General features: G+C 33.1%; 1 non-coding gene across 1 annotated transcript; it reads left to right on the forward strand.

The window, feature by feature from the left end:
• Positions 1–922: 922 nt before the first annotated feature.
• TRNAA-UGC lies at positions 923–995 on the forward strand. Its single transcript has one exon. It is a non-coding gene; the product is annotated as a tRNA-Ala (tRNA).
• The last annotated feature ends 12,990 nt before the right edge of the window (positions 996–13,985 follow it).

Genomic DNA, 13,985 nt, shown 5'->3' on the forward strand with positions numbered 1-13,985 from the left:
CTATTTTGAAAATTACTTCTTTTCAATTTTTCCTTATTCATGACATGTTGAGTAGCGATATTTGTTCATTTTCACTATTATTGATGATGGAAAATTTAGGGTTTTGTGATGCAAGAATTGTAGAGATGTAGCTTCGCTTAGCATGCGAGAGGTACGACTTAGCATACGAGAGGTACCAGGATCGATACCTCGCATCTAGGGGCATTTAGGGTGTTCATTTCCCATGTGGAAAGTATGGGGATCAATACCTTGCATCTTCAATTGAATCGATTACTAAATATATTATTTATGTTCAATTTTTTCTTATCTTTTCAATTTTTTTCTTATTTAGGACATAATGAGCTGGGATAGTTTTTCATTTTCACTATTACTGATGATGAGATGCTTAGGACTTTATGATGTAAGAATTGTGGGGATACAACTTAAATGGTAGAGCGCTTGCTTTGCATGCAAGAGATATGGGGATCGATACCCGGCATTTCTACATTTTCTTCATTTTCACTATTATTGATGATGGGAAATTTAGGGTTCTATGATGTACTATTTTATTTCTATTCAATTTTTTCTTATTTATGACATAATGAGTAGCGATATTTTTTCATTTTCACTATTATTCATGACGAGACATTTATGTTTTTGTGACGTAAAAATCATGAAGGAGACATTTATGTTTTTGTGACGTAAAAATTGTGAAGATGTAGCTTAGACGGTAGAGCGCTCGCTTTGCATGCGAGTTGTACGAAGATTGATAACCTGCATCTCCAAAAGAAAGTATTTAATTTTTTATAATATTTTTTCATTTTCACAATTATGGATGCCCCGCATCACCAAAACTTACTATTTGTTATTAATATTTTGATATTCTTTTATTTTCACTATTATTGATGATGGGACATTTAGGGTTTTAGGAGATAAGAATCATGGGGATGTAGCTCAAATGGTAGAGCGCTCGCTTTGCATGTGAGAGGTACAGGGATCGATACCCTGCATCTCCAAAAATAAGACTATCTATTATGAAATAATATTGTTTCTTTTCAATTTTTCCTTATTCATGACCTGTTGTGTAGCAATATTTCTTCATTTTCACTATTATTGATGACGAAAAATTTAGGGTTTTGTGATGCAAAAATTGTGAGGATGTAGCTTAGATGGTAGAGCACTCGCTTAGCATGTGAGAGGTACGGGGATTGATACCCTGCATCTCCAAAAGAAAGAAATTATTTTTTTAAGTATGAGTTAATTTAACATGTTATGTATAAGGTGGGTACGAGAGAAAAAGAAAACATACTTATATAAGGATTAATTTAACATGTTATGTATAAGGTGGGTACGAGAGAAAAAGAAAACATACTTATATAAGGATTAATTTAACATGTTATGTATAAGGTGGGTACGAGAGAAAAAGAAAACATACTAATATAAGGATTAATTTAACATGTTATGTATAAGGTGGGTACGAGAGAAAAAGAAAACATACTTATATAAGGATTATTATATCATTATGGCTATGCCATTTTTATAGATAAAAGAGAGTAATGTCCCACAAGCACATATAGAGAGAGGACTTATTGTAAGTAAAGAAAGAAATCTAGTAGTTATACTGCTGTGGTGAGAGAATTTGATGACTTCCTCAAAGAAAACAATTCAACAACCAAATGTATATTCTTCCATCTTAATCTTAAGAAACCAAAAATTATGGCAATTAAAACTATAATGATGGTGCTCTTTTAATATCATTTTATCTTTTCCACTTTTAATAGGCATGCCTACCCAAATCCTAACATTCGATATTTGCTTTACTTGTGTACTCACGATATGTGTCTCAAATGGAACTATCAAACTAAAACTTACACTATTTTCTTCTCAATAAAACTTACACTATTTTCTTCTCAATACAGTAATTGCGCAAACCCTATGTAAATAATTTAACAGCGGTCTAGATCTAAAAGATATAATAATGATTATTGCTCATGGATTTTATTTACAAAGAAAATAAATGAAATAATGATGATACATTACATAAAAAAACTTAATATGTAGCCCATAATAAGGACAGTTGGTTTAGTGGAATGATTTTTCTTTTGGGTGCAAGAGGTTTCGAGTTCGATTCTCGGAATGCCCCTCCGAAAGAAAAAAAGCACTAAAATAATTATCAGGCCTAACCCAAAGGAATTTGTGGCAAATGCATGCACAATTTATGTAAATTTCATCTATTGAGGCACAGCAACTAAGAACTATAGATCTGCTATAAAGGAGAGGTCTCAAGTATATTGTATCAAAATGAATTATGCAAGAGGTCTCAAGTATATTGTATCAAAATGAATTATGCAAGAAGAAGTTTCAAAGAGCCACAAGGTCTCAAGTTGATATAAGAAGTTTCAAAGAGCCACAAGGTCTCAAGTTGATATAAGAAGTTTCAAAGAGCCACACACACTGAAAAAAAAAAATTCTCCTTTTCTATCATATAGAATTGTCATTCTTTTGTCTTTTAAAATCCCTTACCTTATCAATTATCAGGCAAGTTTATGAAAAAGAAATTCCACGAGTGTGACTTAGATATCCTTTCTTTGTGGTATCAGTCATGCTATTTGAATAGCCTGAAGTCATCATAGCCTCTCCACTGGTTCCGAAGACTCCTTCGGCATCAATGTGCTCCAATGAAAGAGATCAGACCCTTTCCTGAACCAGAATCGGGCACAAAACGCTGAGGTAGAAAGTCAAAAGCGAGCTCTTTTCGTGTATACGCAATCTCAAAGCCTAATTACCTCACGGACTGTCTCCTCAACCCTTGCGAGTATGAGTGCTTGGTAAGAGAGAATGTCAATTGAGAAAGACATTCGATTACGGAAACATTCGCAACTACCAAAGTGCACTAAACCTAGTAGAGATCTTCGACCTAACGATAATGGAACTTCAAGCCCATTTAATCAATCCGCTTTGTACCTTATTGTTGACCGAACCGATTGCACGCCAGGCCCAAATTCTCTCTCAGTCACCCGGAGACGAAATTAAGATAAGATCTAAAGTTTACGAATCGAAGAGAAAATGGATCTGAGTTATACACGCTTTCATTTTCAAAAGCTTCGCTTGGCTACGGTACTTTATTCAGGATGTGCAACATTATGGTCATCTCTGTGCCGTGTATAGAGAATTCCTTGATCATTTCCTTGGCGGATAACACAAATGAAATCGATTCCCTGACCACCCATCTTATAAGTCCATTCTTGTCTTGTTGGTTTGTTGTACTATTCTATACCTCTCTCGATTGATCGAAAGACGTTCGACAGCTGGGAGGGCCTATCGTGATGGAACTTTCCTTTTCATGGTAGACAAAGTTAAAGAGGAAGATGCGTATGTCCACGGTGATCAAGATAGAGCGACTCCTTCTTTATAAGAGGTTAGTTTTATCGAAACTGTTAAATCCGCTTTCGTAAAAGAAAAAATAGAAGCCCTTGGTTTGCCGATGTCGATTCATATGGAAATGTGGACTCGATTCAGGATGAGGATTCCGCTTTTCATACTACTGCTATGAGCTGAAAGAGCTGGTACGCTATCTCGAAAACGAAAAGAAAAAGCACATACTTGTTGACCTCATTACAAGTGGCGGGGGCTAGCCAAAGAAGATCAGTCGAACTAGGTTAGGACCCTTGATCTGGTTCAGCTAGGTTCTTCCATGCGAGAATGTATGTGTATCCGTATCTTCTTTTTGTTTATACGTTTGGAGAAACCTGCTAAGCCCGCCTTTCTTACCTAGTGTGATTCAATCTTTCAGCTCAAACTTTCCTCTCGTCCGACGAAAAAAGTAGGAGTACGACTACCTTTTTCTTTTCTTGCCCAAGCCAAGGGATCATTCAATTTCTACCAAAAAGTTCGTTATCTATTAGTTGCCATAATCGAATGTATTTCTCATTTCATGTTAGATCCTCCAAGAGCTTCCTAGTTCGTAGTAGACGAAACCTTGGACTTCTATTGGACTTATAGTATTGCCTGGTGAGCTCGCCGTTGAGGGTTGGCCTTACAGGAGATGGAGCAGCCTTTCTTTCCTTGCCTGGTATGCTTTCCCACTTATCGTGTAACTAGCCAACTAGCCAAAGAGAGAGGGAGAGGGATCATGTCAATCAATTTGTATGTGCATTTTGTCCATCCTGTACTTGTCTGCTTAGCTTTCTTAGCCAACATCTTCGGTTTCCCCCGAACCAAGAGGTTCGCTTATCCATACCCAATAGTCACACTTTCAGCTGAAAGACTGATTTTTTTTTTCATAAAGTCGGTTCATAGATCAAGAAAAAATGAAGCTGGTTAAAGGGACGGTTACACGATACTTCTTTTCATACTCGCCTTTTCTTTAACCCTACTATCAACCGAGCCATTCTCGTTTGTTGCTTTAAGGGGTCTCCCCATTGTAGATTACTTGGATTGGTTCTCGCATCCCTGTGCCAAAAAGTATGGGCGAGTTTGGTTTGAGTGTTCATCGATTGGGTGGATCCATATGCTCCGGAGGGGTGAGACGAGGTGTAGCGCATCTGTTTTGGGTATGTTGTCCGCTAAAGGTCTTAGGAAAGGGGTACAAATTTTCTACAAAAAAACGAACCAAAATCCTTCTTCCTTGCACGACTCACTCCTATCACATTTAGAGAAATATTTTAGAAAACGTGAGCGAGAAAATACGTTAAAAACAATTTCAAATAGAGCAATGTTATAAGCTAAAAGTGAATAAACAACAACTGGTCACGTTCTCCTTTAGTGCATTTTAGGACATTTTAGTTCTGATGGGTGTAGATATGATTTTGAGGGCTAATCATACACGCCGTAGGGTTAATCTGGTTGACGCTGTCCAGAAACATGACGTTCAACATCATCACAGAGAAGACAACATCTGGCCTATTGAAGGTGTTGTCAAATATGTACGAAAATACGTCGGCTATGAACAAGGTGTATTTGATGCAGACGTTGTTCAATCTACAAATGTCGATTTGTTGCAAATCATATAAATTAGTTCAACATGATTGTAAGTCAATTGAGTTAGGTGGAAATTATGTTAAAAAATGAAATTAAAGCATTGATTTTTATGTAATCTTTACTCGAGTCGTGGTATACTGTTGTTGCTGCAATCAACAGTTCACGAGGATCTAATAAATTGAAATTTAATGAAATTCAAGATGTCAGCGAAAGCCTAAACGAGAAATTGGAGATTCATCAGACAATGCTCTCATTGTTGATCGAAGGGGAAAAAGTAAATCAAAGAGCCCAAACAAACATGGGCGATCAAAATTAAGAAACCGTGAAAAATCTCCAAACAAACAAAACGAAAAGAGTTGAAATTGTGGAGAAAAATAACACTTTCAGACAGATTGTACAAAATTGAAGAAAAGAAAAATCACAAATTTGAAGATAACAATAATTCCATATATTCAGCAGAAGATACTAAGAATGCTTTAATCCTTAGCGTGAATAACCCAATTGAATTTCGAATTTTAGATTCAGTTGCATCGTTTCATTCGTCTCCAAGTAAGGATTTTTTTCAAAATTTCAAATAAGGAAATGTTAGGAAGGTGTATATTGCCGACAACAAAACGTTGGAGGTTGAAGGGAAGAGAGATGTCTACATATAAACTCTAACAGGAAATGAGTGGGTGAACATTATAGAATGTCAGAAATATTTCTGATCTCAAGAAGAATCTGATCTCTATTGGTCAGTTGGATAGCACAGGTTATGCAGACGAGTTTAGAAAGAGTTTGGGAAAGATTGTGAAGGGTGTCATGGTGGTAGCATGACCTAAAATATGGAACCCTATACACCAACTAGAGTGTATAAACAAGGTTGTTGTTGCTAAGAGTGTTTCCAATTCAAGTAATAGCAACAACAACCAAGTTTTTAAACCGTACAGTAGTGTCAATAGACTTGCACATATGAGCATCAAAGAAATGAAGATGATGGGTGCAAATGGAGTTTTAGAAGGGCTAAAATCTATTGATATGGGTGTTTGTGAGAGCTGCGTTATGGAAAAATATAAACGAGTTAGCTTCACAAAATCTGCTAGAGAACCAAAGAAAGTGCGATTGGAAATGGTCCATACAGACGTTTGGGGACCATCTCCAGTTTCTTCATTTCTAGTACCAAAATTTCATGGATTAGATGTCTCGCACTCTGCAACAAAAACTCTCTGTTTTCCTAAGGCTAGTAATATATCTCATGACCACTCTTTTCCTCCTCACCATATCTAGACACTATAACGTCCAAGGACATTTTATAACTACCACGAAAATCAAAACATACAATAAATTTATACAAGTTTTACAACATATCATATAGTACAAAATAGGGTTAGACTGCTTACTTGGTCGCGGAGAGACGTGTCATTGAGCTGAGTCATAGAGATATGACTCTTTATCCTAAGAAAAAAATTATATAATTTAAAATTCGGCTGCTCTGATACCAATCTGTCACAACCTAAATTTCAAGGGTTCAAAACTCAAATAGAAACTAAAATTGAAAGTGAAAACAAATAAAAAAAAATATAAAAAAAGTAAATTAATATAAAATAATGTTGTAAAATTAAAATGAGATTGAGAAAACAACACCACATTAAATGTAAAATTAAATTAAATTATAAGACGGTGTTGTTCAAATTTATCCAAACAAAAAAAAAAAGTGTTTGGGATAGAATTACAAAAAAAAAAAAAAATACAAAAAAACTCAAACACAAAGACAGACTAACGCTGCATAACAACCCCATCTGTGAGTGCACAACCTTTGAAGGCTCCCTCATACGAACCCATAAAAAATAATCACGCCGGTGACCGCATCTCTTGACTTTAAACTGCTAGTCTAAACATGGTTTCGTCACCAAAGCTTTAGAGTTTAATCTATCTTTACGAAAATATTTTTCTCTAAATTTACAATTAGTCATCAAAAGTAATAATTAGGTACAAATTTGGTCTAGAACTCAAAACTTTCAAATCTTGATGTTCCTTAACCAGATTCAAATCCAGTTTCTTGAACTCCTTGTACCTTAAATAAAGTTGGTATCCTCTAATAAAATAGGAATTTCTCTTAAGATCATTAAATTCTTATAGACTCTAGGCTCAATATCATTAATACAATTATGCTTTATCTTAAACACGCCAAACATGAAACTAAAGTGCGTTCAATTTAACTCCATTTTATTGTCATCTTGAATGATGTTTAGGGTATATTCTTGATTTACCTTAAAACTCTTGTGACATGACAGTTCATATTAGTTAAACTTTCTGCAAAATCACAAGTTAAAAAACAACAACGATGAACCTAGGTCTATTAGTCATTTCAAAAACAATTTCTTTCTCCATCTTATCGATAATAATAGTTCAACTAAATCCATATTATGCAAAGAAACAAGTTTACGACTCCTAAAATCAGCTACCTAAATTATGTTCTAAAAATTTGAAAACATAAGTTGTAGTTGATAATTACACAAAAATTTCCCTAAATTCATGAATTCGTGTCCAGTTAGTTAATCCTAAAGATGGTAACTAGCATATAGTAATTGAAACTCCACATGAAGTAATTTAAAGTTCCCCAAAGTTTATCTCATCTTTTATGAAGCATGAATTGCATTGAAGTTCATGAAATGCTTATAGACTCCAACTCTGTACTATTAATGCAATTATGTTTCATTGAGTTTATCATAAATGAAACTAAGGTGCATTCAGTACAACTTTATTTTCTTGTCATATGAGACAAAATGGAAAAATTAAATCAAACAAACGGATGAACTGTAACGAATCAATCCAACCCAAATTGATTTAATTTGTTTTTTTTGTTGGGTTGTTGGTTTATTTGATAACCCTTTATGATATAAGAATTGTGGGGATATAGCTAAGATGGTAGAGCACTTGCTTTGCATGCAAGAGATATGGGGATCGATACCCTGCATTATTGATGATATAATGTTTTTTCATTTTCACAATTATCGATGCCCCGCATCACCAAAACAAACTATTTGTTATTAATATTTTGATATTTTTTTATTTTCACTATTATTGATGATGGGACATTTAGGGTTTTAGGATGTCAAAATCATGGGTATGTAGCTCAGAAGGTAGAGCGCTCGCTTTGCATGTGAGAGGTATGAGGATCGATACCCTCCTTATTCATGACCTTGTTGTGTAGCAATATTTCTTCATTTTCAATATTATTGATGACGAAAAATTTAGGGTTTTGTGATGCAAAAATTGTGGGGATCGATACCACCCCGCATCTCCAAATACTTCTATAAGGAGAACTTCTTTACTTCTTCACAATTGCAATATCTGACCAATGAATATAATGGCCATTTATAGCTTCTATCCCAATAATATAAAATTTGGGAACAAATATCACAATAATATAAAATTATGAGACTGAAAAGACCGTAGCCTATATGAGACTGAAAAGACCGTTCACCACATGCTTGTAAAATAAATTATATCTACCACCTCTGAAATTTTCCATGGCAAACCTTCCAACAGCTTGCACTTCTTCATCGTTGACACCCTTAATTGGAACTAAATTTTAAGGCAAATCTTCTCCACAACTCACTTTGGAACACTTTTATAGATAGTTTCAACAAACTTACTTTGCTCGTGAATGGAGTTCGATATTTATAGTTGTGGAGAACGCTATTTAAATTGATATGATCGAATCTTACAACAAAGTCTAATTGAGCCTCCCTCTTTTAGGAGATAGCTTCGAATCAAATTCTTTAGTTTGGACAATGATTGCATTGTTTTAGTCAAACAACCGAGACTAGTGTATTACCAAAAGTATAAATATTTTGTACGTGTATTTTCTTACATGTTAACAATTGTATACAAATAATAACTAAATTTATGAGTAGAAGTTTGGATGGAGTTTTATTAAATAGGTAATCTTAAATTATATCTAAAAATATATAAGGTTTTTTTTTTTATATACATTTACCATAACAAAACAATGATTCCAGAAGATGTCATTCATGTCATGTTTTAATTTTTATTCTTTCTTATTTCTCAAAGATTAAAAAAAAAAAAAAAGTTATCCTCTCTCGCATATGGTTCGTTATTTGATTATTTTCTCTTGAGTGAATTGTAAGTGAAACACATTCTCTACCCAAGTAATTGCAAGATGCAAGCTTCACACTAAGAGGAATCAAAGTCTCAAGTATCAACGTCCTCAAGTGTCAATTTTTATTCTCCATCTCAACATAAATTAAACTTATTTTTGTGAAAATATCTATTTATAAAAGCAAAATATCTCAAGAGTCACAAAAATAAAAATTAGATATAGATACGAGACATAAATATGATACCAAATAGATATGGTAACATGTCATTTGTAAAAAACTAGGACACCGATGTGATAACGATACATTAATTAAAAAGAATTATTTCAAAAAATTTATCAATTTTATATTAGAAATAAATTCATATAAATAAGTTTATATGTTTGTATACTTAAAAAAAAGCTTAAGGTACGTTTCACTCTCAAAACATATTCAAACTCAAGGGTATGATACGAAATGCTGGATTATAAATTTGTAATGCATCCATTATATTAACAAGTGTTCAGTACATGCCCAACACGTGTCAGATTAGTGAAACTAAGTTATTCTCATGCTTTCTTTACACCTATTTAAAGTAGTTTGAAAACTAGCACGTCTAATATTATAATTGACTAACTACAACTTTAATTTTGTCCTTGAAATAAAATCCTTAATTTAGTACATGGTTGCAAAGATGGACATGAGAATGAGTTATTCTCATATGGAAAGAGATTTAACAATAAGTTATATCTCATATCCTCTCTTAACCAATTATTTAGTTTTATTTAGTATGTTTCAGAAAGATACGTCCATCAATAGCAAAAAAATAAAAAAAAATAAATAGAATAGATTAAATTAGCCAAAAGTAATGGCTAACATAATTAAAAAAAAAAACATAAAGGAAGAATTGATTAAATTGGCTAATTGCTAAAATAATTAAAAAAAATGTAACAAAAACACAAAAAGAAGATTAGGAACACAAAAAAAAAAAAAAAAAAAACACAAACAGCCAAAAATCAAGATTTGAAAAGTGTTAAACAGTTTTGATATATAGACATTTCAAGACTTTACTAGTGCAATATTCCCATGAAATCTAACACTAGAGCATCATAAAATTTAGAGAAATGATTGAAATGGTGAATGGGTCCTTGACGATAGTCGACCGCTATACTCTGGTTTAGGATGTAAGTGATGATTATCGGCAATATGAGTTGTGTCAATACCACACCGTTATCAAGAGAAAGTAAAGTAGAGTATAATAGATCAAGCGATCCATTTGTTGAGAGTACTGTAAGAGGCACACAAGTAAGAATGTTGGATATAACTACTCTTTCACATCAGAGGGATGAGTCTCATAGATCCAACTACAATATCAAAGAAACTTCGGGTGGTAGTGATTGCTTGCATTGATGTCTCCGTGGTATCCCAGAAACATGTAACATGATTTTTCTTGCTCAAATATAGCTTCTTAAAACTTCACTTTTGAGTAATCCAGGAAGGCTACTTAATTTGCAGCCTCTAGTGAAGATGATCACTCTGAGGTGGGTTTGTTAGTGAAGATGCAATTATATAATCACGGTTTTATATCAATGGTTCCATTTATATCTATAAATGAAATTTGTGGTGTATTTTTTAGAAATTCAACAATAATCATATGTTATTCGGTTACAATTCTAAAGAAATTCAACTTTCGACCTTTTGTGAATGCTCAAAGCTACTTGCAAAGTATTGTCGATTATGATCCATAATACTCACCGGCTCGAAATTGAGGTTTGTTCATGTTTGAAATTGTGACAAACCAGAAGACAAGATGCTTATTAATATTGTTTGTGATTGTTGTTGTGAATTCTTCATCTTTGAATACATATTTTGGTTGGTTCATGAATTTTTCCATCTTTTAAAAATATTATTTTTTTAGTTCGAGCCTAATTTCATAATAGGCGATTGAATCACAATATTGCAATATTTTAAGTTACTTTTAAGATTAAAGGTCGATGAATAAACTAATTACTACAAGTTCTTTTTATGCATCTTATTTTGATCTAGCACATAAAGTAATTACTGAGTTTGACAAAATTGAAATAAAATCAAATAAAATCACTCAAACAAATCAATAAAATTGAAAAACAATTAGCCTTATGACACTTCCTTCAACTCCAAGGGGCGGTAAACCAAGGATTCCTTCGCCCAAGACCCATGATCCAACTCCCAACATGGAATTGATAAGCTATAGAATCATTCCAAGAACCTCAATGGATGGGTTACAAACTCACATTACCAATCTCGACAACTGGACGTGTCACCGGCGTTAGAAGAACGACTGCATCAGAGCAAGTCCATGGGGATAGAAGATCCCGTTGAAGGATGATAGACCAACCGTAATCTTCAGCCCAACGAGCCAAGCTTTTGTAGAAGCAAGAACCCTTGTATTAAAGAAATTAACATCTTCTTATACAAAATTTGGATAAACCAAGAGATAAAGCTAGAATTAGATTATGAGATCCAAGAGTGAGAAGCAAGATTTGGAACCTTTTTCAAAATTGAGTCACTCCACAATCGAACTTGATCAAGGCTTGACTAAATAACTCAGATGCAATCTACCACAAGAATTGCATCAAACATAAAAACGACAAAGATATGTTCAGATTTCTATAAGGGGGAACGTCTCAACTTAAGAGATCAATTTCATTGATCACAAATATGCTTTTACATAATAATTTGTGGGTATTTATAGTCTCCCCACAAAAAAAAAAAAAATAGTGCCCGTGATTTAATCTCGATCCCTTTAAATCTCCACAGAAGACCAAGTCAATTTGAGCATTACAAACTTTATGAAATTAATTATAAATAAAGTTTTCTAACCACTCATGAAATGATGCTTGCAACTTCATCCGCTACTTCAACCGTGCAAATATTTACTTATGAAATGACGGTTGAACCTAGCCTATCCAATTTTGTAGATGAAGTATGAATGCTTGTTGAATGCTCTTGGCCTTGGGTTGTGTAATAGGTCTAGTTGGAACACCGTGATTCTTATCATCATCCCCGTCTTCAAGAGGATTCGTCCTCGAATCAGAAAAATCATCACCTACATCAAAAGAACTCAACTCAGTAACATTGAAAGTAGAATGTACACCATGATTTTTATCATCATCCCCCTCTTCAGGATTCGTCCTCGAATCAGAAAAATCATCACCTACATCAAAGGGACTCAACTTTGCAACATTAAAAGTATAATGTATTGACAATTCTATGGGAAGATCAATTTTATTGTTCCATGCAATCAAATGAGTCATTTTACTAAATGTCTTACGGAGCATTTATAGTCAAATAAAGAATTAAGAATTCACGCTATCTTTAGATCTACAGACTCACTCCCAATTGAATTGAGCTATCTATGGTTAACATTATAATGAAAGTTCATCAGTAAAATTATTTACGCTAATTCATTGAAACTTTAAAAAGAAATCATCTCTAAATTTAGATAAGATAGTAAGTTATACTAAGTGAATCAGGTGTGGTGAAGGATGAACAAACACGTGACCTTCAAAACTTCAATATTACGCTCTCCCAACTAAGTTATCCCTCTTAACATTGAAAATAAAAATTTTAAAATTTTAAAAATAAATAATCACTAAATTTAGATTATATAGTAATTTTAAAAAGAAATAATCACTAATTTTAGATTGAATATTCGAGTTATGCAAGTTAGTCAACTTGAATTAGGTGCGGTGAACGTGGATCAAACACGTGACTTTTAGATCTTCACTGGTGCTCTCCAAACTGAGCTATCCTACTAACATTAAAAATAAAAATTCATCGGTAATTTTAGATTGAATATTCGAGTTATGCAACTTAGTCAACTTGAAACGTGGATCAAACACGTGACTTTTAGATCTTCACTGGTGCTCTCCAAACTGAGCTATCCTGCTAACATTAAAAATAAAAATTCATCGGTAATTTTAGATTGAATATTCGAGTTATGCAACTTAGTCAACTTGAATCTCCCGCTAACATTAAAAATAAAAATTCATTAGTAAAAGTCAAGTAATTTTAAAAAGAAATAATCACTAATTTTAGAGTGAATATTCAGGTTATGTAAGTTAGTCAACTTGAATCTACCGCTAACATTAAAAATAAAAATATTTTCACTACTTCATAAAAATATTTTCATTACTTCATTGAGATTTTAAAAAATTGAATAGTCAAGAGTCGAGTTATGTGACTTGAATCAGGTGCGGTGAACGTGGATCGAACACGTGACCTTCAGATTTTCAGTCTGACGCTCTCAAAACTGAATTATCCTCACTAATATTTGAAAAAAAAAATCATAAGTAAAGGTATTTCCGCTAATTCATTATATTTTAAAAAGAAATAATCACTAATTTTAGATTGAATAAAGTTATGCAACTTAATAGACTTATGCAACATAAACCAAGTGCGGTGAACATGGATTAAACATGTAACCTTGAGATATTCATTCCCAACTGAGCTATCCCCGCGAACATTAAAAATCAAAATTCATGTGTAAGGGTATTTCCGCTAATTCATTATTCATTGAAATTTTAAAAATAAATAATAACTAATTTTTTATTGAATAGTTAGCTTATGTAAATGGAAACTGGTGCCGTGAACGTGAAGATTAAACACGTGACCTTCAAATCTTTAGTTTGACACTCTCCCAAATGAGCTATCCCCGCTAAGATTAAAAATAAAAATTCATAAGTAAAGCTATTTCCACTAATTCATTATATTTTAAGAAGAATTTATAATAAACTAAACTATAAGATATAATGAATGTCGATCAAACACAAGACCTTCCAATATTCTGAGATTTTAAAAAGAAATAATCAAACACAAGACCTTCCAATATTCTGAGATTTTAAAAAGAAATAATCGCTAATGACACTAATTTTAGAGTCATATTATGCAACTTAAACAAAG

Source organism: Cucurbita maxima, unplaced genomic scaffold (assembly GCF_002738345.1).
Source record: "Cucurbita maxima cultivar Rimu unplaced genomic scaffold, Cmax_1.0 Cma_Scf00098, whole genome shotgun sequence".
Classification (NCBI taxonomy): domain Eukaryota; kingdom Viridiplantae; phylum Streptophyta; class Magnoliopsida; order Cucurbitales; family Cucurbitaceae; genus Cucurbita; species Cucurbita maxima.